At 40.7% G+C, this 22,647-nt stretch overlaps 1 long non-coding RNA gene across 1 annotated transcript; it reads right to left on the reverse strand.

The window, feature by feature from the left end:
* Window positions 1-19,659: 19,659 nt before the first annotated feature.
* LOC122486871 lies at window positions 19,660-21,989 on the reverse strand. Its single transcript, XR_006298255.1, has 2 exons — window positions 21,815-21,989; window positions 19,660-20,671 (listed from the first exon to the last, which is right to left on the reverse strand). It is a non-coding gene; the product is annotated as an uncharacterized LOC122486871 (long non-coding RNA).
* Between the last annotated feature and the right edge of the window lie 658 nt (window positions 21,990-22,647).

Genomic DNA, 22,647 nt, shown 5'->3' on the forward strand with positions numbered 1-22,647 from the left:
CTTGAAGCCTGGAATTGTGATGCCTCCAGCTTTGCTTTTCTGTTTGAAGATTGCTTTGGCTATTTGGGGTCTTTAGTGGTTCCATAGAAATTTTAGAATTGTTTGTTCTAGCTCTGTGAAAAATACTGGTGTTATTTTGATAGGGATGGCATTAAATCGGTAGATTGCTTGGGGTAGTATAGCCATTTTAACAATATTTGTTCTTTCATTCCATGAAGATGATTCCAAATGTCTTGCCTTTTCTTTGTGTCCTCTTCAATTTCTTTCATCAGTGTTTAATAGTTTTCAGATTATAGGTCTTTCACCTCTTTGGTCAGACTTATTCCTAGGCATTTTGTTATTTTTGGTGTAACTATAAATGGGATCGTTTTCTTAATTTCTCTTTCTGCTCCTTCGTTATTAATGTACAGAAATGCAACAGATTTTTGCACATTGATTTTGTATCCTGTGACCTTATTGAATTCATTGATCAGTTCTAGTAGGTTTTTGGGTGGAGGCTTTAGGGTTTTCTATATACGATATCATGTCATCTACAAATAGCGAAAGTTTTACTTCCTCTGTACCAAATTGGATGCCTTTTATAAATATTTGTTGTCTAATTGCTGCGTCAAGGAGTTTCAGTACTATGTTCATTAACAGTGGTGAGAGTGGACATCCCGGTCTGGTTCCTGACTGTAGAGGGAAAGCTGTTAGCTGTGGGTTTTTCACAGATGACCTTTATGACATTGAGGTATGTTCCCTCTAAACCTACTTTGTTGAAGGCTTTTATCACGAATGGATGTATTTTGTCAGATTCTTTTTCTGCATCTTTTGAAATTATCGTATGATTTTTATCGTTTTTCTTGTTGATATGAGGTATCACATTGATTGACTTGTGAATATGGTACCACCCCTGGCACCCTGGGAATCAATCTCACTTAATGTTGGTGAATGATTTTTTTAAAATGTATTGCTGTATTCAGTTTGCTAGTACTTTGTTGCGGATTTTTACATCTATGTTGTTCAGAGATATTGGCCTATAGGTCTCTTTTATTGTGGCCTCTTTATCTGGTTTTGGTATGGAGGTGATGCTGGCACCATAGAATGAATTTAGAACTTTTTCTTCCTATTCTACCTTTTTGGAATAGTTTCAGAAGAGTATGAACTCTTTAAACTTCTGGTAGAATTCACCTGTGCAGCCATCTGATCCTGGACTTTTGTTTAATGGGAGGGTTTTTTTTTTGGTTTTTTTGTTTTGTTTTGTTTTGTTTTTTGTTTTGATGACTGATTCACTCGCCTTGCTGTATTTTGTCTGTTCAATTTTTATGTATCTTCCTGCGTCAGTTTTCAGTTTGGGTACATTTCTAGGACTTTATTCATTTTTTCTAGGTTGCCTAATTTGTTAGCATATAATTTTCCATAATACTCTGTTAAAATTGTTTGTATTTCTGTGGTGTTGGTTGTTACTTCTCTTATTTAATTTGTGCTTTTAATGGAGTCCTTTCTCTCTTTTATGAATCTGGCTAGAGGTTTATTAATTTTGTTGATCTTTGAAAAGAACAGGTCCCAGTTTCATTTATCTGTTCCATTGGTTTTTTTGTTTCATTTCTATATCATTTATTTTCTGCTCTAATCTTTATTACTTCCTTCTTCTGATTTTTATTTTCTGCTCTAATCTTTATTACTTTTTTCTTTCTGCTGATTTTGAGTTTTGGTTGTTCTTTTTTTTTTTTTTTTTTGGCTCCTCTGGATATAAGGTTAGGTTGTTAGAGATTTTTCTTGCTTCTTGATATAGGGTGGTATTGCTATTAATTTCCCTCTTACACTTAAAACAGGTTTTGCTGCATCTCAAAGATTTTCTACTGTTGTGTTGTCATTTTCATTTGTTTCCACATACATTTTCATTTCTTCTTTGATTACTTGGTTGGCCCATTCATTGTGTACCAGCATGTTATTTAACCTCCACATATTGGTGGTCCTTCCAGAAGTTTTTCTTGTGGTTGATTTCTAGTTTTATAGTGTTGTGGTCGGAAAGGATGCATGGTATGACTTGGATCTTTTTTAATTTGTTGAGGTTTTTTTTTTTTTTATTTTTACTTTGAAAGAAAGAGAGAGGGAGCATGTGCATATGAGTGGGGGAGGGGCAGAGAGAGAGGGAGAGAGAGAATCCCAAGCAGGCTTGCACTGTCAGTGCAGAGCCTGATGCAGGGCTCAAACCCATGAACTAAGAAATCATAACCTGAGCCGAAATCAAAAGTTGGATGCATAACCAACTGAATCACTCAGGTTCCCTTGTTGAGGTTTGTTTTGTGGCTAATATGTGATCTATTCTAGAGAATGTTCTGCATGCCTTTGAAAAGAATGTGTATGCTGCTGTTTTAGGAAGGAAAATTCTGAATATATCTTTTTTTTTTTCAATGTTTATTTATTTTTGGGACAGAGAGAGACAGAGCATGAACGGGGGAGGGGCAGAGAGAGAGGGAGACACAGAATCGGAAACAGGCTCCAGGCTCTGAGCCATCAGCCCAGAGCCTGACGCGGGGCTCGAACTCACGGACCGCGAGATCGTGACCTGGCTGAAGTCGGACGCCCAACCGAGTGTGCCACCCAGGCACCCCTGAATATATCTTTTAAATCCAACTGGCCCAGTGTATCATTTAAAGTCACTACATCCTTGCAGATTTTCTGTTTGGAAGATATGTCCATCAATTTTAAGTGGGGTGTTAATGTCCTCTACTGTTACTATATTGCTATTGATTAGTTCTTTTATGTTGTTATTAACTGTTTTATGTGTGTGATTATCTCAGTTGGGATGCATGAATATTTACAACTGTCAAATCTTCTTGTTTCTTTTTACAGATTTTGTTTTAAAGTCTATTTTTTCTGATGGAAGTATTGTTATTCTATTTTCCCCCACATCTGTTTGCATGATAAATGTTCCATTTGCAGACTCATTTAGGTCTGAAATGAGTCTCTTGTAGGCAGCATATAGATGGGTCTTATTTTTTTATCTACTCTTGGCACTCCATGGTTTTTGATTGGAGCATTTAGTCCATTTACATTCATGCTAACTACTGGTAGATAGATATTTATTGCCATTTTATTACTTATTTTATGGTGGTTTTTGTGGTTTTGCTCTGATCGTTCTCTTTTTCTCTTTCATGGTTTGCTGGTTTTCTTTAGTGATAACCCTTGGATTTCTTACTCTTTGTTTTTTGTATATTGGTTACAGTTTTTGATTTGTGGTTACTATTTGGTTTATATATAACATCTTCTACCCATAGCAGTCTATATTAAGCTGATGGTTTGATTTTAAACTCTTCTCCCATGATTCAGATATTTGGTATCATATTTGACATTATTTTATTTTGTGCTTTTCTTGACTTATTTTATAGGTTTATTATTATTATTATTATTATTATTATTATTATTAGGCTTTTGTGATTCCTATTTTTTTAATGTTACTTATGGTTTTTATTTCCACCACACAGTCCCCCTTAACATTTCTTGTATGGTTGGTTTAGTGGTCATGAATTCCTTTAACTCTGTTTGTCTGGGGAACTATCTTTCCTTCTATTCTAAATGATAGCCTTGCTGCTTAGAGCACCCTTGGCTGCAGATTTTCCTCTTTCGGCACGTTGCATGTAGCTGACCAGTTTTCCCAGCTAAATTGTCTTCTTGTCTCTTGCAACCTTCAAAATTCTTTTCTATCACTGTATATATATATATACACACACTATATATATGTACTATATATATGTATATACATATATATGCATACATATATATACACAAATATATATATATATATATTTATATTTATATATATACATACATGCCATTTTAATTACTGTGTATCTTGGTGTGGACCTCCTTAGGTTGAATTTGTTGGAGGATCTCTGTGCCTTCTGAATTCTGATCTCTGTTTCCCTCCCCAAATTCAGGAAGTTTTCAGCTGTTATTTCTTCAAACACATTTTCTCCTTCTGGGATCCCTAAAATGCAAATATTATTACACTTGATGGAGTCACTGAGTTCTCTAAGTCTATTCTCATCACGCAGTATTTGTCACCTGTTCAGCTTGATTGCTTTCCATTACTGTATCCTCCAGGTCATGGATACTTCCTGTGGCCTCCTGCTTACTCCATCTATTATGTTTTTAATTTCATTTATCGATTTCATCTCTGTTATTTTTTGATCTCTTGGTCACGGGTCTCGTTGATGTACTCCACACTTTTCTCAAGTTCAGTGAGTATCTTTACAATCATGACTGTAAATTCTGTATGAGGAATATGACTTATTTCTCTTTTGCTCAGATCTGCTCAATATTGTTCTTTCATTTGGGATATACTCCTCTATTTTCTCGTTGTTATCTACCTCTCTGTGTGGGTTTCTGTGTGTTAGGACAGTCAGCTATGTCTTCTGCTCTTGAAAGTAACGGCTTTATGAAGAAGAGGTCCTGTAGGGCAGTGTCCCCTGCTCACTAGAACCTGGCACTTCGGGGGAATCTCCTGCGTGTATCACTTGAGTCCTGCTGTTGAGTCTGAGTCAGATGTCTATACTGACACTGCCTGTTGACGCTCTGCTTGCTTTCTCTGGTGTTAGTGAGACCCAGGAAGGCCAGCTCGGAGGAGAGTGACCACAGGAGTGTGGGGCCCTTTACTAGCAGATTAGGTAGTGAGTGTCTGTGCAGCATTGCCTCCCACAGGTGGCTCTGGTTTATGCTGGGGGCAGAAAAATGGTGCCCGTCAGCATCTTCATTACCAGAGAAGTCCCCTAACATGCTCCAAAATCGGAATAAACAGATCTTGCTTCCATTTGCACCAGGCATTGTGCAAACCGTCACTTCTATGTTGCCTCTTGATGGGCTGCACCGTCTACTGCCCATTTCTTGACAAGTGAGCCTTGTGTTCCTGCTTCCCTAGTATTTGATGACTGAGGGGAAACGACCCCAAAACCAGCATTATGAGACCCTGCTCACTCTGGTCTTCTCCAGTCCTAGTACTGGACCCGCTGTGCCTCTCAGAAGGGATATCTGGCAGAGTCTGGACTTGTGACTATCCCCAAAGATACACTATGTCTTAAACATTTTTGTTAGATAACCCTTACTATTAACCTGTATACCCACATATATGAAAATTGAGTATCTTCAAACTTGTTCAGGATGACCTTTGGCAAAGGCAGAGGGTAGGGAAAACGGGCAAGTAAAAGTTAACAGTTGGAAAACCTCCACTCTGGACAGCTTTCTTCAAAGTGAAGTTACTCCACAAAAGGCAATTTCTTTTCCGCAGGACTTTTCGGAGCATTTAGAAGGCTAACATATTTGTGAGATGCCATGAGCACATGCACCCTAAGAAGCTCCGTAAATGTACTGTCCACAGGGCCTTTATTTGTATCCTATAGGGTCAGCCCTGTGCTTGGTTAATTTGGGAGATGTTACCCCACATGAGTGATTCTTGATTGGAGCTGCCTGGGAAGTCTTTAAACCTACTGATGATTGAGTCCCAAACCAGAACAGTTACATTGGAATTTCCGTGGTGAAAAGAGCATTGCTGTTTTTTGTTTTGTTTTGTTTTGTTTTGTTCTGTTTTTAGAAATTCTTCAAATGATTCTAATGCATAGCAGTGTTGAGAGCCCACAGTCCAGAGGCACTAGGTCTCCAGTAATTTGAAGACCTATTTAACCCTGGATCTTGAAGAATTTCTGCCTTTCTAATAGGAGCGACCAGGTAGAAAACTGATGTCTTGATCAATATAATTTTCTTAAACTATACTTAACTTGGTGTCTTTTGGGCTACCATTGCCTCTTGCCTTCCAGCCCACATCCCCAAAGATTAGTCTCTAACGACTTGTCTTGTAATAGTTCTCATTCATTCCTAGATCAAGTGAACTCTGGCTTGTGTTCATTACTTTCCTAAAGTAATGCTGATTAAGTTAGCAAGTAATAACCATCTTGCCCAGGGCAAGCCCAAATTGTTGTAACTCTAGGATGTTATAAATCTGAGATTTATAGTGCAACATTCTAAGTTTGTCTACATCACTTCCTCCCTTGCTTAGTCTCTTGCCCCTGAATTGAACATTAGTGCAATAGAGTTTTATGAAATTTTTTAGATGTTTGGAAATGCTACCATTAATTCAAGTTCTGTCATCTTACTTTTGATTAGACACGTTTGGCAGTTTGCACTACCGCAGAGTTACCTACCTCTGAGCCCTTGCTTTTCGCCAAGAGCCCCAACAAGTTGGCTGAGCAGGAAAATACATTTTTAGGAGAAATTTTGGTTTTCAAATGTTGCTAATGGTTATCTTTAATCAAAGTCTGGACCACAAAGGCGTAACGCAGGAGGAAAACGGGAATTTTTTTTTTTTTTTAATTTTTTTTTCAACGTTTATTTATTTTTGGGACAGAGAGAGACAGAGCATGAACGGGGGAGGGGCAGAGAGAGAGGGAGACACAGAATCAGAAACAGGCTCCAGGCTCCGAGCCATCAGCCCAGAGCCCGACGCGGGGCTCGAACTCACGGACCGCGAGATCGTGACCTGGCTGAAGTCGGACGCTTAACCGACTGCGCCACCCAGGCGCCCCATAAACGGGAATTTTTAATACACATGCTATACCAAGAGCACATGGGTTGTTCTGGAAGACCAACTCAACACAGGACCTAAATTGAATCTGAATGCCATGAAAGAAAAGAAAAAGGTTATGAATACATCTGTGACTTTCTTCTCCACATGAAACGATGTACATTGTATATCTCATGCTTTGAGATATTGACTATGATATCCGCTTGTGAAACCAGCACCAGGCAAGATACCCTCTAAAAACCAAAAATGCTTGTCGGTTGCGTTTGGGTTCCACTTTGGGATAATGGGAACCCGACAGAAAAAGAAAATTAATAAGCATGCCATCTGAGATCATTGACCGTACACATGAAATCCAAAAATCTAGGTAGATGAAAATTGAGACTTTACTAAACATGTGACCAAAGAGAAGGAGAATGGAGTGAATCATGGTATTAGATTTCCTTTTATAAGAGACTTGGAAGAAATAAATTGAGTTCTTAGGGGATGTAATCCTGTCAGTCATAGAGGTTGGAGTGATCTTGGCTTATAATATGTCCAAGGACTCTAGCGTCAGAACAATAGAGAGAAACAATAAAAAAAAAGCAGACAGAACATGACAGGAAAAGGGCAGTACATAACCTGTGCTGAGAATAGAAACCCCGTGTGAGAAAGCTGTGAATGGTAAATGTGAATCACGATCTGCCTGAGAAAACTCTCATTCTCATAAGCTTTGAAAAAGGACTTAAACTCGAAAGGCCAATTAAGAGACAGAGAGTTGAGTTGTCAGTTGAGAGCAAACTAGACTTAAGTAAGCCCACATACACAAAGTTCCTTCTGAAAAGAATCTCTCAGCAGGCTGACCTGGAGAAAGGGACTGTATAAAATGACACGTGAAGGCTAAGTGAAAGTGATAGCAAACATCGTCTCTGGGCCATTGAAGTTGGCTGGGAAATAGAAAGGTGGGTACAGGGAGTGGGAGGTGATAGGGGGCATGAACAGTACATGACTCAGGCCAGCGGACTGAGGGGGAGGGTCTGGAATGTTACACGTGAAAGCAGAGGGCTTGGCTTTCCCATCAATGCCGAACGAGTTGAACAGCATTGGGACTTCTCTATTGTAGTGTTCTACTATGGGGTGGATTGTGTTTTTCAAATTCGTATGTTGAAGCCTTAGCCTCCCCTGTCTTGAATGTGACCTTATTTGAAAATAGCGTGGTTGCCAGAGTAGCTAGTCAAGGTGAGGTCATACTGGAGTAGGATGGACCCCAATCCAATATGACTGGTGTTGTTATTAAAAGGGGGAAGTTGGGGGCGCCTGGGTGGCGCAGTCGGTTAAGCGTCTGACTTCAGCCAGGTCACGATCTCGCGGTCCATGAGTTCGAGCCCCGCGTCAGGCTCTGGGCTGATGGCTCAGAGCCTGGAGCCTGTTTCCGATTCTGTGTCTCCCTCTCTCTCTGCCCCTCCCCCGTTCATGCTCTGTCTCTCTCTGTCCCCAAAATAAATAAAAAATGTTGAAAAAAAAAATTTAAAAAAAAAAAAAGGGGGGGGGGAAGTTGGACAAGACACACACAGGAGGAGAATGTCATCTGAAGGCTGGAGTTGTCCTAGGACAAGGCTGGCAACTACCAGAAGCTAGGAGACAGGTCTGGAACAAACGTCTCCCTAGAGCCTTCAGAGGGAGCATGGCCTTGCCAACATCTTGCTTTTGGACTTCTGGCCCCTAGAATAGTCAGACGTTAAATTGCCGTAGTTAGAGCTCTTTACTTTGTGGTTATTTATCATACAAACCCTAGGAAATTATTACGGCTCTCATGGGGTCTCCTCGTTGAGAGCTTTCTACCTCTCTGAGCAGGTCCAGAAGACAGCAGAGGTCTGACAGGAGGCCGTGTTAGTCAGGAAGCTTCTGGGCAGCGTGGAGAGAACATGACTGGTTAGAAGGATGCTTAGTTTGAGCAAAGACTGAAGAGGCTGTGTATGATGGGCATCAATCAGTATGTGAAAGGCTCTCCTGGTGAAATGGAAGCAGGTTCTCTGTAGCAAAGCCTGGGTTCTAACGAGGGTTAGAATTTCGGGGAAGACATCCCCATCGTGCACTGAACTGCTTGAGAGATGCTGAATGAGAAGAAGGTGAGAACTTTCGGCAGAAGATGTAAAAGATAAAAATCCTCTAGGTGGTTTTTTTAGTTTCTGAGATACTATTTCTTGTTATTTGCTCTAATAAACAGCACTGAATATAACGAAGAGGTTTAACAGTTAGACACTCAAAGGAAGCTCGGTGCAGATAGGGAGTACGAAGAGAATGAAGAAGGCTCATCCCCTCCGCCAAACTGCAGCCACCTATGTTCTGCACATCTGATACTCTTTGCAGTGTGACTCGAGATTTACTGTTAGATCGATTTTCCCCTCGTCTGGATGACTTTCTCCCTTCACTTCTTGCAGTTAGGATAAAACTGACACCATGGGGTTTGCTAATTATCAGGAAAGCTCTGGCTTTTTGCTAGAGAATCTGGGTAGCTGCCAGGATTTCCTACTTGTTCTTACTCTGGAAAGAATCTTGTGATTTTCTTTTGGAATTCTTTGCATCTAAAACATGCTCTTTTATTATTTGATGGATACCTCATTGGCAGATGTGCTAAGGTACCAGAGGAATAGTGTAAAGAAAAAAAGCTTAAGTGATCACACAATTAAGTTGATATATATATATATATATATATATATATATACATGCACACACACATATATATACATATATATATTGCAGAAATTACATTTTTATTTTTTTAATTTTATTTTTTATTTTTTAAAATTTACATCCAAATTAGCATATAGTGCAACAAAGATTTCAGGAGTAGGTTTTTATTTTTTATTTTTGTATTTAGTTAAAAAAATTTTTTTATTACGTTTCTTTATTTTTGAGAGGCAGAGAGAGACAGAGCATGAGTGGGGGAGGGGCAGAGAGAGAGGGAGACACAGAATCCGAAAAAGGCCCCAGGCTCTGAGCTGTCGGCACAGAGTGCGACGTGGGGCTCGAACTCACGAACTGTGAGATCATGACCTGAGCTGAAGTCAGACGCTTAACTGACTGAGCCACCCAGGCACCCGAGGAATAGATTTTTAAATGAATAACTGACATTCAACATTGTATTAGTTGCAGGTATATAACAATGATTTGATAGTTATATACATTATGAATTGGTCACCAGAATAAGTCTAGTTAGCCTCTCTCACCATACGAAGTTGTTAAAATACTACTGATTAAAATTCCCTATGTCTTATTTCATCACATCCCATGTCTTATTTATTTAAAAACTGGAAGATTTTACCTTTTAATCCCCTTCACCTGCTTTGCCCATCCTCCTACCCCACGCCCTTTGGCATCCACCTGTTTGTTCTCCGTACTTACAAGTCTGTTGGTGTTTTGTTTGATTTTTTTTTTCCACATACAAATAAAATCCTATGATATTTTCTTCCTGTGACTTATTTCACTTAGCACATTACCTTCTAGGTCCACCCATGTTATCACAAATGGCAAGTTTTCTTTCTTTTTTATGGTTGAGTAGCATTTCCTTATATACACACAGCACATCCTTATCCATTCACTTACTGATGGACACTGAAGTTATTTTCGTATCTCGGCTTGTATAGACAATGCTGCAATAAACAGAGGCACGCATGTTGAGTTTTTAAATTAGTGGTTTCAGGGGCGCCTGGGTGGCGCAGTCGGTTAAGTGTCCGACTTCAGCCAGGTCACGATCTCGCGGTCCGGGAGTTCGAGCCCCGCGTCGGGCTCTGGGCTGATGGCTCAGAGCCTGGAGCCTGTTTCCGATTCTGTGTCTCCCTCTCTCTCTGCCCCTCCCCTGTTCATGCTCTGTCTCTCTCTGTCCCAAAAATAAATAAACGTTGAAAAAAAAAATTAAAAAAAAAATAAATTAGTGGTTTCATTTTCTTTGGGTAGATACCAGTAGTGGAATTACTGGTTGATACAATTTTTGTATTTTTAACTTTCTGAGGAACCTCCCTACTGTTGCCCACAGTAGCTATACCAGTTTGCACTCCCACCAACACTGCATGAAGGTTCCTTTTTCTTTTTTTAATTTTTTTTTAATGTTTGTTTATTTTTGAGACAGAGATAGAGTGAGAGCAGGGCAGGGGCAGAGAGAGAGGGAGACACAGAATCTGAAGCAGGCTCCAGGCTCTGAGCTGTCAGCAAAGAGCCCGACGCGGGGCTCGAACTCACTGACCGTGAGATCATGACTTGAGCCGAAGTTGGATGCTCAACGGACTGAGCCACCCAGGCGCCCCGAAGAGTCCTTTTTCTATACAACCTTGCCAACACTTAATAATTCTTGTCTTTTTTATATTGGCCATTTTTATTTTGATTTGTATTTCTTGATGATTAGTGATACTGAGCATTTTTTCATGTGTCTGTTGGCCATGCAGATTTGTTCTTCAGAAAAACATGTACTCTGGTCCTCTGCCCATTTTTAAATTGGATTACTTTTTTCTTGTATGTTTTTTGGTGTTGAGTTGTGTAAGTTCTTGATAGTTTTTGGATATCAACCCTTTATCTGATAGGTTGTTTGTGAATATCTTATCCCATTCCATGGGTTGCCTTTTCATTTTGCTGGTAGTTCAATTTGCTGTGCAAAAGATTTTTATTTTAGTGTATTTCCAATAATTTTACCTTGTGTTTCCTTTGTGAGGAGACAAATCTAGACAAATGGTGCTAAGGCTCACATCAAAGAGGTAACTGCCTAATTATGTTTTCTTCTAGTAATTTTATGTTTTTGAAGCTCATCTTTAGACCTTGAATAGATGTTGAGTTTATCTTTGTGTATAAATTTAAGAGAGAGTTCCACTTTCATTCTTCGGCATGTAGCTGTCCATTTTTCCCAACACTTTGACACAGATTGACTGAACATATAAATGTCGGTTTATTTCTGGACTCTCCTGTTCCAGAGATCTAGGTGTCTGTTTTGTGCCAGTACCACACTGTTTTGATTATAACACCTTCATAGCGTATAGCGAAATATGGGATTGTGATACTTCGAGCTTTGTTCTTCTCAAATTGCTTTTGCTAATTGGGGTCTTCAGTGATTCCATACAAACTTTAGCATATTTTTTCTAGTTTTGTGAAAAGTAATTGGCATTTTGATAGAGATTGTGCTGAATCTGTAAATTGCTTTGGGTAGTATAATCATTTTAACAATACTAATTATTCCAATCCAAGAACATGGAATACCTTGCCCTTTATTTGTATCACCTTCAGTTTCTTTCAGCAATGTTTTACGGTTTTCAGAATACACGTCTTTCACCTCCTTGCTTAAGTTTATCCCCAGGTATTTGATTCTTGTTGGTGCAGATGTAAATTGTTTTTTTCGCTTTCTACTTTGTTATTACTGTAGAGAAATGCAACAAATTTCTGTATATTAATTTTATATTTTGTAACTTGACTTAAATAAGCCATTACTTGTAATAGTGTTTTATTGGAGTCTTTAGGGTTTTCTATATACAGTATCATGTCGTCTGCAAATAGAGATAGTTTTACTTCTTGACCATTGTGGATGCCTTGTATTTCTTTTTTCTTACCTGATGCAGCTAGGACTTCTAACACTATGTTGAATAAAGTGGTGTGAGTGGACATCCTTATCTTGTTCCTGAGCTTAGAGGAAAAGCTCTAAGTTTCTCACCACTCAGCATGATGTTAGCTTGGGTTTGTTGTATACGGTCTTTACTCTGTTAAAGTATGTTCCCTCTAAACCCACTTTGCCGAAACATTTTATCATGAATGAATGTTGAATTTTGTCAGATGAATTTTCTGCACCTATTGAGATGATCATAGGATTTTTTTTCCTTTCTCTTTTTTTTCAACGTTTTTTATTTATTTTTGGGACAGAGAGAGACAGAGCATGAACGGGGGAGGGGCAGAGAGAGAGGAGACACAGAATCGGAAACAGGCTCCAGGCTCCGAGCCATCAGCCCAGAGCCTGACGCGGGGCTCGAACTCACGGACCGCAAGATCGTGACCTGGCTGAAGTCGGACGCCCAACCGACTGCGCCACCCAGGCGCCCCTTTTTCCTTTCTCTTATTGAGGTGATGTATCACATTGAATGATTTGCAACTATTGAATCATCCTTGCATCACAGGAATAAACTGCACTTGATACACATGAAGGATCCTTTTAATGTATCGTTGAACGTGGATTGCTAATATTTCATTGAGGATTTTTGCATCTGTGTTCTCAGGGATGGGATATTGGTCTGTAGTGTCCTTTTTTTTTTTTTTCGGTAGTATCTTTGTCTGGTTTTAGTATCGATGTAATTCTGGTCTTATAAAATATATTTGAAAGGTTTCTTTTCTATTCTTTGGAATAGTTGCAGAAGAGTAAGTGTTAACTGTTTCTTAAATGTTGAGCATGGGGGTGCAGATAGATTTTTGAGTTAGTGTTTTCATCTCCTTCATACAGACAGCCCAAAGTGGAATGGCTGGATCATATGATGGTTCCATTTGTAATTTTTTGATGACCTTCCGTGCTCTTTTCATAGTTGCTATACCCGTTGACATTCCCAAGGGAATGTAATGTGCGCGAGCCTTCCCTTTCCTCCACAGCCTCTCAAACCCTTGTTATATCTTGTCTTTTTGATCCTAGTCATTCTTGTTTTTGTTCTTTTTAAATAGTGTGAGGTGATAGTTCATATGGTTTTGATTGTCATTTACCTGATGATTAATGATTCTGAGCATCATTTTGTGTGTTTGTTGGCCTTCTGTATCTCTGTAGAAAAATGTCTACTCAGAACCTTTCCCCATCTTTGAATTTTTTTTTTTTTTGCTACTGAATTATAAGTTCTTTTTACATTGTGGATATTAGCACCCTGTAAGATAGAAGATTTGCAAATACTTGCTCCTACTTGGTAGGTTGTGTTTTCATTTTTTAGGTTTCTTTTTGCTGTGCCGAAGCCTTTTAGTTTAAAAAAGCTTTCATTTTTTGCTTTTGCTGCTTTTATTTTAGGTGTCAGGTCCAAAAAAAAAAAAAAATCACTGCCCAGAAAGCTATATTTTCTTCTCTGAGTTTTATGGTTTCAGGTCTTAAAGTTCAGGTCTTTACTTCATTTTGAAGTAAAGTAATTTTTATGCATGGTATAGACAGTGGTTTCATTTCATTCTTTTGTATTGTATCTCTCCAGTTTTCCCAATACACCTTTATTGAAGAGGCTGCCTTTTCCTCTTGTTTATTTTGGGGAAATTTCTGTTTTAACTAACTTGGTGACTGACGTTGCTAAAATTCACAATTACTATTACTTAATAAATGAATGACATTCTGAGAACTTAACAAAAGCTGTTGAAGATAATAGTGGTCTGGTATTATTACATTGCCTTTTCCACTTGGAAAGAAAATATTTAGGAAAACCGATATGAATTATAAAAGAACTAGGACAGAGATAGTTAAATATGTGGCCATCACGCTTTACATAAGGGTAGGCTTTTAAATGTTTATTTTTGAGAGAGAGGGAGAGAGAGCACATGTGCATGTGGGGGTGGGGCAGAGAGAGACGGAGACAGAGGATCTGAAGCAGACTCTATGCTGACAGTAAAGGGCCTGATGTGGGGCTCGAACTCACAAACCATGATATCCTCCCCTGAGCCAAAGTGGGATGCTTAAATGACTGAGCCACCCAGGCATCCCTAGGGTAGTTTTAATTACTGCTTTGGTCAGCTAGGGCTGCCCTAACCAAAATTTATAGCAGGTGGCTTATAAAGGGGAAACCCATTTTCTCAAATTTCTGGAGGCCACAAGTCCAAAATCAAGGTGCCAGCATTGTTAGTTTCTGGTGACAACGTTCTTCCTGCTCTGTAGATGGCAAACTTCTGGTGTCTTTGCATGTCAGGGCCTCATGCTCATGATATAATCTAAACCAAATTATCTCCAGTATCTGATGCCACCTCCCAGTACTGTCACATTGGGGATTAAGGCTTTAACATATAATTTTTTTTATGAGGACACAATTCAATCCCTAGCCATTACCAAGAATTTTGCATTCTTCTATAAGGCTAGAATTAAGTGTGGTAGGCGGAATCATGTTTCTCTGGCAGATATGACTGAGATAGGAATCGTGATATGGGGAAATTGTCTGGGTGCTCTCCGTGTGATCCCAAGGGTCCTTAAAAATGAGAGGGAGGCAGAAAAAAGAGTCACTACTCTCCAGAAATAATAATTACCTCAACATTTACAGTAATATTTTCACTTCTCATGTATTACATTCAAGAGATCAGGTGCCCCTTAATATTTTCTTGGATTTGTCTCTATTATCGTAATATCTTATGCACACATATCCTTTACTGTTCTTTCCTAAAGCATCATAAATCTTCTGTTCATGGATTTTTTTTTTTTTTTTTACTTCAGTACTTGCCCTCTCAGGTAGCACTGTATCTTGTCGTTGGACCTGTAGAGTTTAGGTCAACTAGAAAATTTAGAGGGACCAGTAATCACTTCAAATCAGTACTGGAGTCCAGTACAGGAAACAATACTAAGTCATGAATGGCTCCACCTGGTACCTTGAGACACTCCCTCTTGGAACCCAGACATCATGACATGGGGAAGCCAAACAAGCACGAGGAGGCCATCTCTTCCCGCCTTAGTCCCAACTAAGGTCCAGCCACTACCTAGCATCAACTACCAGACATGTGAGTGAGCGTGCCGTGAGATTATTTCTGTCCCCAGCCTTTGATGCGGTCCTACTGAAACCAAGTGGAGCTGAAATGAGCTGCCCTTGCTTTAAGCAACTCATTATGTTTTGATGTGGTTTGTTAAACACACACAGCAAGAGAAAACTGCAGTAACTTCCACATTTCTACCAAACCAGATACATTTTGCTTTATCCTCAGTATGGACTGACATCTAGCTTTGACCTAGCTTCATAGTCTGATGCCTCATCACTCATGCACTGCTTCCCACAGTATGAGTGATGGTTCCTTACATCCATCTCAGTACAGAGCCTTGTAGTATTATTTTGTCCCTCCTATGCTCATGTAAATCCTACCAATTCTTCAGGGTCCGTAATTCAGACCACACAATGACTATGTGTATGGCTTTTGCCATATCCAAGAGCACTGGAAAAATCAGTAGCCTAATTTTCTTTGGGGGAAACAGCTCTTCCTAGCACCGTATCCAAAGGCTTTCAGTATGGTGAACTTGAGTTTCCAGTCTAAGGCGTGGAAGGGGCCCAGACTTACCCAGTCGGCATATTCTCTCTTCCTAGCCTTGTGATTATTTCAATATTGAGCACATGCCCTGAGCTGGTCAAGTGAGATGGAACCCTGGAATGTTCCCAAAATTATCTTTTAGTTCCTGCTGAATCATAAGGCTGTCAGCCCATCACTGCAGTGGCCAACACAGAGTGAAAGCCTACCTGAGAATGAAGCCAACCTAGAAGAAATTAGAGCCCAGTGTCTGCTTTCTCACACCATCACTGGAGCCCGGGGTTCAGCCATATCACAAGATGGATCCTCACTCCACCTTACAACCTCTTAGTTTCGTAAGTCAAGCAGTTGCCTTTCTGGCTCAAAGGCAGACTGAGTTAGATTTCTCTCGCTGGTTAAGTATAGAGTCTATCTTTATCCTCAATACAGTGTTTCTTGAATGCCTATTTCAGAGGCGATGCTGTATTCGGGGTCGAGACACGAACATTAGCAAGATCAGGTCCACGAGGCTTAAGCACATCCACTCTTCCTTCCGTCCGTTTAGTGGAGTTCCTTGTGACAGCGTGTGAGTAACAGCACTTCTCACACATTGCACAGTATGATTACTGCATGCGTGCCATTTTAAGCTTTGCAAAGACAGCAGTCATTCACTTTACGTGATGATTTAAAAACGCACGGAAGAGAGGGTGGGTGTATAATACGTATGCAGGACTCAGTATTTTTTTTTCTTTCTTTCACATTGCGCCTGGCATGGGTCTTGCCCATAGGTGTTCAGCGATGTGTATATCATCCACTGTCTCTAAGTAATACTGCATAACATTCAGCGAACAATTATTATATGCCAGATTCGAGTACCGCCTCGGGCCACTGTCCCAGTAACGTGAGGAGACAGGTGCTTTTCTTCCTTTTGTACACGTGGGGGGAAAACTCAACCCATTAAGACTTGGAGAGTTAAAACTTTTGGCCATAGTCTTACAGCTAGTACCTGGCAGAGCGAGCACTCCAACTCCTGTCTCTTTCACAGCAAACACGTCCAAGCCACTACACTTGTATAAAATGCATGGGATTTTCTGCTTGAAAAAATGTTCAAAATACCTGTTTGGAATCCAGATCAATTGGCCGGGTTAAAAAGCCTCGAAAGCATGAGACATGGCCTCTTATTCATGCAGTGGTGCTGCCCAGGCTAGAGAAGAAACTCAGCAACATTCTGGGAGGCGGATAGGGCGAGCAGAAACTTGGAAGGCACTGCCGTAAGCTAGATAGCAGGAACAAATTGCCTGAGCTTTGTTCTTCCCACATCAGCCACAGATGTGAAGCAAATGACAAGAGTAAAAATTGCCAAAGCCTTTTCTAAAAAGTGTTGCAAATTCCATGGCTGGCAGCCAGGAAAGTGTAGCGTCCCCGGTTGTCACAAGTGCATAGCAGAACAAAGACTCTCAGGCTGCAGGGAAAGATGATAGGGTGGGAAATGAAGAGCTTATGAGGAAGCAAAATAGAAAAATCTAACCAAGGATAAATGGAGATAATAGGTCCTTGAAGGTTTCGGGAAGACTTGTACAGAGTTGGAATGTGTACGTGCGGTGAAATAAGCTATTTGTAGAGCTTGTGGCAAGTTTCTCTCCCTCCCCTTCAAGGAATACGACAGGCTCATGATCAAACCTCTGGTTGTTTTTTGGGAGAAGGAAGTGCATTCATAGGCAAATTGAGAAGATGGCCATAGAATCTCTTTCTGCCTTAGAGTATAATGAAAACAGTAAACATTGATTATAAAAGCAGTCATGAAAAAGGCAGATGTTTTTCGTCTTAATTTCCTGGTGGGTGTTATGCAGACCCCCTTAGCTTAGAACTGCTCCTCTGTGGCATGGTCCCTCCCCAGTCATCCCTTGTGGCCCGAGCGGGCACTGGAGATGCGGGGAAGACAGGAGGCTCATCAGCCCACTGTGCACTGTGGGAACAGTGGGGAGGTGATAGTTTCTGAACCTCGGTGACATCTGCATTTTGGATCCTTAGTTCTGACGTCTGAATCTCGGTGACATCTGCATTTTGGATCCTTAGTTCTGACGTCTGAATACAAGTCATGGAAACACCTTTCCCACTCAGTTTTTTGCCGAATGAAATGGGTAACAAATGTCCAGCCTCTGCCATTCTGATTCACGTGTGCACTTTCCCCCTAATCTGAGAGCCCCGTGAAGGCAGAGACCGGGTCTTTCTAGTTCACTCCTGTGCCCCCAGGGCCTGGCACAAGACTGTGCTAAGTACATGTTGGATTGAATTAATGCCTGTGTTGTGTATTCAGGAAGATGCAGAATCAGTTTTCTGTTTATTCTAAAGCAGCTTGTGTCGAGCAAATGCTTTTCCAAGAATACTAAATTTGCCCTTAAGTGACCTGAGAGATCCTGGTGATAAGTTAAAATGACTAATCACATTTAATGACAGAAACGGGGGGTGGTGTGGCAGAGAACTCCCTTCCGCCAACAGTAGTCCTAATGAATATATCTAGAGACCACTGTGTTAATCAAAAAGCACCTTCAGTGACCATCTACGTGAGGTCTTTGAAGGATGCCAGGCGGTAGGAACAAATCCTGTGAACATTGTTCTTCTTTGCATCTGTCCCTCGAAGAAAAGAAAATAACATACTGAAATTTGCTAGGCTTTGCTCAAAACCGTTGCTGTTTGGGTAACTGCCAGTCTAGTTTCAGCTTCCAGACACCTCTTCCAAAGATCCTTCCTCGGCATGAGTGATAAATACAATAGAGAGGCAGATGAGATTTACTGAGGGCTACGGTAGCACATTTGAGAGCTGGGTGGTGGGGACAGGGAGTACCAGGCAAGTAGCAATGTCCAAGTAGAGCCTGGCAGATAGGTCAGTTAACTTGTCCATGTGATTCTGTTAGAAGTCAGGTGAAGAGGGGCACCTGTGTGGCTCAGTTGGTTAAGCATCTGATTCTTGATCTCGACTCAGGTCATGATCTTGAGGTTCCTGAGTTCGAGCCCCACGCTGGGCTCTGTGCTGATAGCATGGAGCCTGACTGGGATTCTCTTTCTGCCCCTCCCCCACTTGATCTTTCTCAAAAATAAACATTAAAAAAAAATTCCAGGAATGAAACTATAGTTCTTCACCAATGATGGAGCACTAAAACTTTTTGGGAGTAAGTTACTCCACGAAACTCATACTCTTTCTGCTGTACCAGCATTTTTCAATGTTTTTGTTTGTTTTATTTGGGTCTATTCCTTTCACTAGATTAAATACTTATGAGCCTACTAAGGATTATGGTAATCATACTTTCTTCTTTTGCATAATTATTAAAAACATTCTAAGCTATTTTACTACGTGAATATATTAATGGTCATAATATAGTGTTAATCTCATAATCTTTAACGATATTTAAAAGGTATCATAACTGTTGATTTAATAAATACTGCACACTAATTTATTACCAAAAACTAGAAGAAAAATTACAATCTTGTCATAAATTTCTAAGTATTAGACCGGTTTTTATTTAGAGATTGCAATCATAATAAAATACAGATTTTGTTTAATTATGGATTATGACAGTGGACCAAAACCATCTTCATTTAATATTCCAACATTTTCCCTTTTCCACTTAAGAATCAATTAATGTTGATAATTTTCAAGTTTTATTTATAAAGTACAGAAGAAGCTGGAAGGTATTAGGCTGCTATTTGTAATCATTTACCCATAAGTATGATATTCCAGATGCTGGGAGCCTGAATTCCCAATAAATAAAAAGGCTAAATCAGTTATAATTGTCACAGGGCTGTCTCTTTTGAATGTTTTCTTTATTATCAGAAACTTGTTGCTGGCCTATATTATGCATCTGACCCACAGAGCTGATGGGGAGTCTCTTAAAGAACGTGTCGTCGTCAGCTTTGGTTGCCGTGACAAAATACCACAGACCAGATGGCTTAAACACACAGGGATTTATTTGTCGGGGTTCTAGAGGCTGGAAGTCCAAGACCAAGGTGCCCGCAGACTGTCCCAGGTAAGGACCTCCATCCTGTGTCTTCACATGGTAGAGAGAAAAAGCTCTGTTCTCTCTTTCTTCTTGTAAAGACATTAATGCCATCATGGGGGGGGGGGGTCCCTATCTAAACCTAAATACTGCCCTAAGGTTCTGTCTTCACATATCCTCACATTGGGGGTTAGGGCTTCAACCTATGGATTTGGGAGGAATACAAATCCTTGGTCCATAAGAACAGTGTTCTAGAAGTGCTTTGGCCTACACAAGAGGGCCTTCACCTCACTCTTGGGGACTTGTTCTGGCTTTCCTTCTCCTGGGGTGAGGGATCTGCAGGGCCCAGAGGACATGCATCCTCAGAGCCCACACCATCCCTTCCAGGTGCTACTGAGGCTCAGGACCCAGAACTGCCTGTCCAAACAGCCTGTTCATGGGATGGCACAGCCTTTTCCTTAGGGACCCTGCTCCTGACTGCGGGCTGTACTGTCAGAGTAGAATCTCTGCTCAAGAGATGGCAAAGAGATGGCCATTGTGATTTCGGGGGAAGAACTGGCTGGAACTTGATGTACTAGCTGGGAAGCCCTAGACATGAATACAAGATAGAACCGAGGACATAGAGAAGGGAGGATTGTGGAGAGCCGGCTCCAGGCCCCCATATTTCAGAGCAAACTCTGAAAAGGACAAGAATTCTACATGCAAGCCCCGCCTTCCAGGTGATTAAGGAGATGGGAGTGTCAAGATGGGAGGATAGACATTTTATTTCAGATGGTTGGGGTGGCAGGTGTGTTTTTTGTTATCAGTAATTTGGATGCATCTTGTCTAACCATAAAGGGACTACTGGCCAAAACCATCTTGGTAGCTGGCACTGTTGAGCTGAGTAATAGGCCACCCGAGTCCGGAGTTTGCTCTTTGCTACTGGCCATACAGATTTAACTTGAGCATTGACGACTGCTTCCTGTGGAGAGGAAAATACATAGAGGATAATAATTTGATTAATTTTAAAAAGCCTTCTTTCATTCTTACTGTCCCTTGTGTTCCCCTCATAGGCTGCCCCTCTGTTGTCCTTGTCATTGGAACATCATTTGGCACTCCTGGGAAGTGAGTAGTGTTGTTCTCTATGTCTATTTTTAAAAACTTTGTCACTTAATGTTGTTTTTAGGCTCTATTAATATTGCTCTAGGGATCAAGTTTATTGCTTCTAACTCCTGCCCATTGTCTATGGAACACATATATCTTCTTTTTCTTACCTATTCCCCTCATTGTGGGCACCCGGATGGCTGCCCAATCTCTATGATGACAAAGAAATACGACCATAATGAACACGTTCTTTGTGATGCTTACCAGGCTGAGAATTTCTCTGAGGTATTTCCCCAGGAGTGGTATTGTTGACAGAGCTTAAGCTCATTTATTTCATCAAATACAGGTGCACTGCTTTCTAGAACTGCTGTACTGATTTTATTTTTAAAACACAATTTTTGAGAGGGAGACCACACATATGTGAGAGTAGGGGAGGGGCCAAGAGAGAAGGACTGAGACAACCTCATCCCAAGTCCGACACTTAACCGACAGAGCCACCCAGGCACCCCTGCTTTACCGATTTTTAACTTCGAGGAGCTGTTTACCTGAGTCCTTATCTCACCAACACTTGGTAATACCCGGTTTTCAAAACCTGGCCATTCTCATGAAATCAAGTGGTCTCTATACTGCGTTTTACTCCCATTGGGGACATGAACAAAGAATCCCAGTTTCCTTTTCGAACCGTATGTTGTGGGGCTAATGTCTTTTCTTACATAGTCTCGTTCTCCGTGGAGACCGTAAAGCCTTTGGTTCACTAATGTTTTTTGGTTTATATGGCTGCTCCACGCCAGGTATAAACAAGGTAACGGTGCGGTCCAATAATGGGAAGTGTGGACCAGGGTGGTGCTGGTGATGTGTGTGTAATTCACAAAAAGGGCACTGAGCTCTCAATATTCACTGTTTCTTCTTTTCCCCTTTTGACTTAATCCCTTTGCTTTTTGTATTTTCCTTAACACCAATGTAAAGAAATGTCCATCTTACTGGACGTACACATTCATCCTACTAATTTTTTCATTTTTACCTGATTTTTTAAGGGCTTACTGAGCTGTGCCACAAGCAGAGTCCACAGCTTCATTCCTCAGGGAGAGCTGGAGCTACTGTGTAAGAGGAAGCAGAGAAAAGGTAAGTCGTGACACAATTCTCACACAATTGGCTTTAAAGGGAACACAGTTCTGTAGCATTAAGGGAAACAATGTGCCTAGGCCCTAGTCATTTACTTCTTACAGACAGCTAAGTGCTCAGATATAAAAGCCTGATCAGTGGGTTGCCTGGGTGGCTCAGTGGGTTAAGCCCTGATTTTGGCTCAGGTCATGATCTCAGGGTTCGTGGGTTTGAACCCCGTGTCGGGCTCTGCGCTGACAGTGCGGACCCTGCTTGGGATTCTCCCTGTCTCGAAATAAATAAATAAACTTAAAAAGAAATAAAAGCATAATCAGCATGATGGCTCCCCAGTAAGAACTTCAAATTTTCATTAGCATCTTTGCACGCCATTTGAGGGGAGAAGGCCCCAGGATGTTCTCCAGGGTCAGAGAACTTGATGATACGGCCAAATTGTACACTTACGTTTATTTACGGTCAACTCTGTTTTTTTTCTGGTTTTATGTACATGCCATGGGCTTTTAACTGGGTTAATAAATATGCCTGGCTTTCCTTTGTGCTCTCTGCCTTTTATGCTACTGTGTAGACAGTTGACTTTCCAGCTGTTTGTCTCCCAGAAGCAGGGCAGAGGCCTGAGGGTGGGTCAAGAAAAGAGAGTTCAGCATTCTGGTAGGTCAGTGACCAGTATGTCGGCAGGTATGATTTTTTTTTTTTTTGAAACCTATGAGGACTGTGCCCTGCAAGAACCCCAGCTGG

Source organism: Prionailurus bengalensis, chromosome A1, assembly GCF_016509475.1.
Source record: "Prionailurus bengalensis isolate Pbe53 chromosome A1, Fcat_Pben_1.1_paternal_pri, whole genome shotgun sequence".
NCBI classification, from domain to species: Eukaryota; Metazoa; Chordata; class Mammalia; order Carnivora; family Felidae; genus Prionailurus; species Prionailurus bengalensis.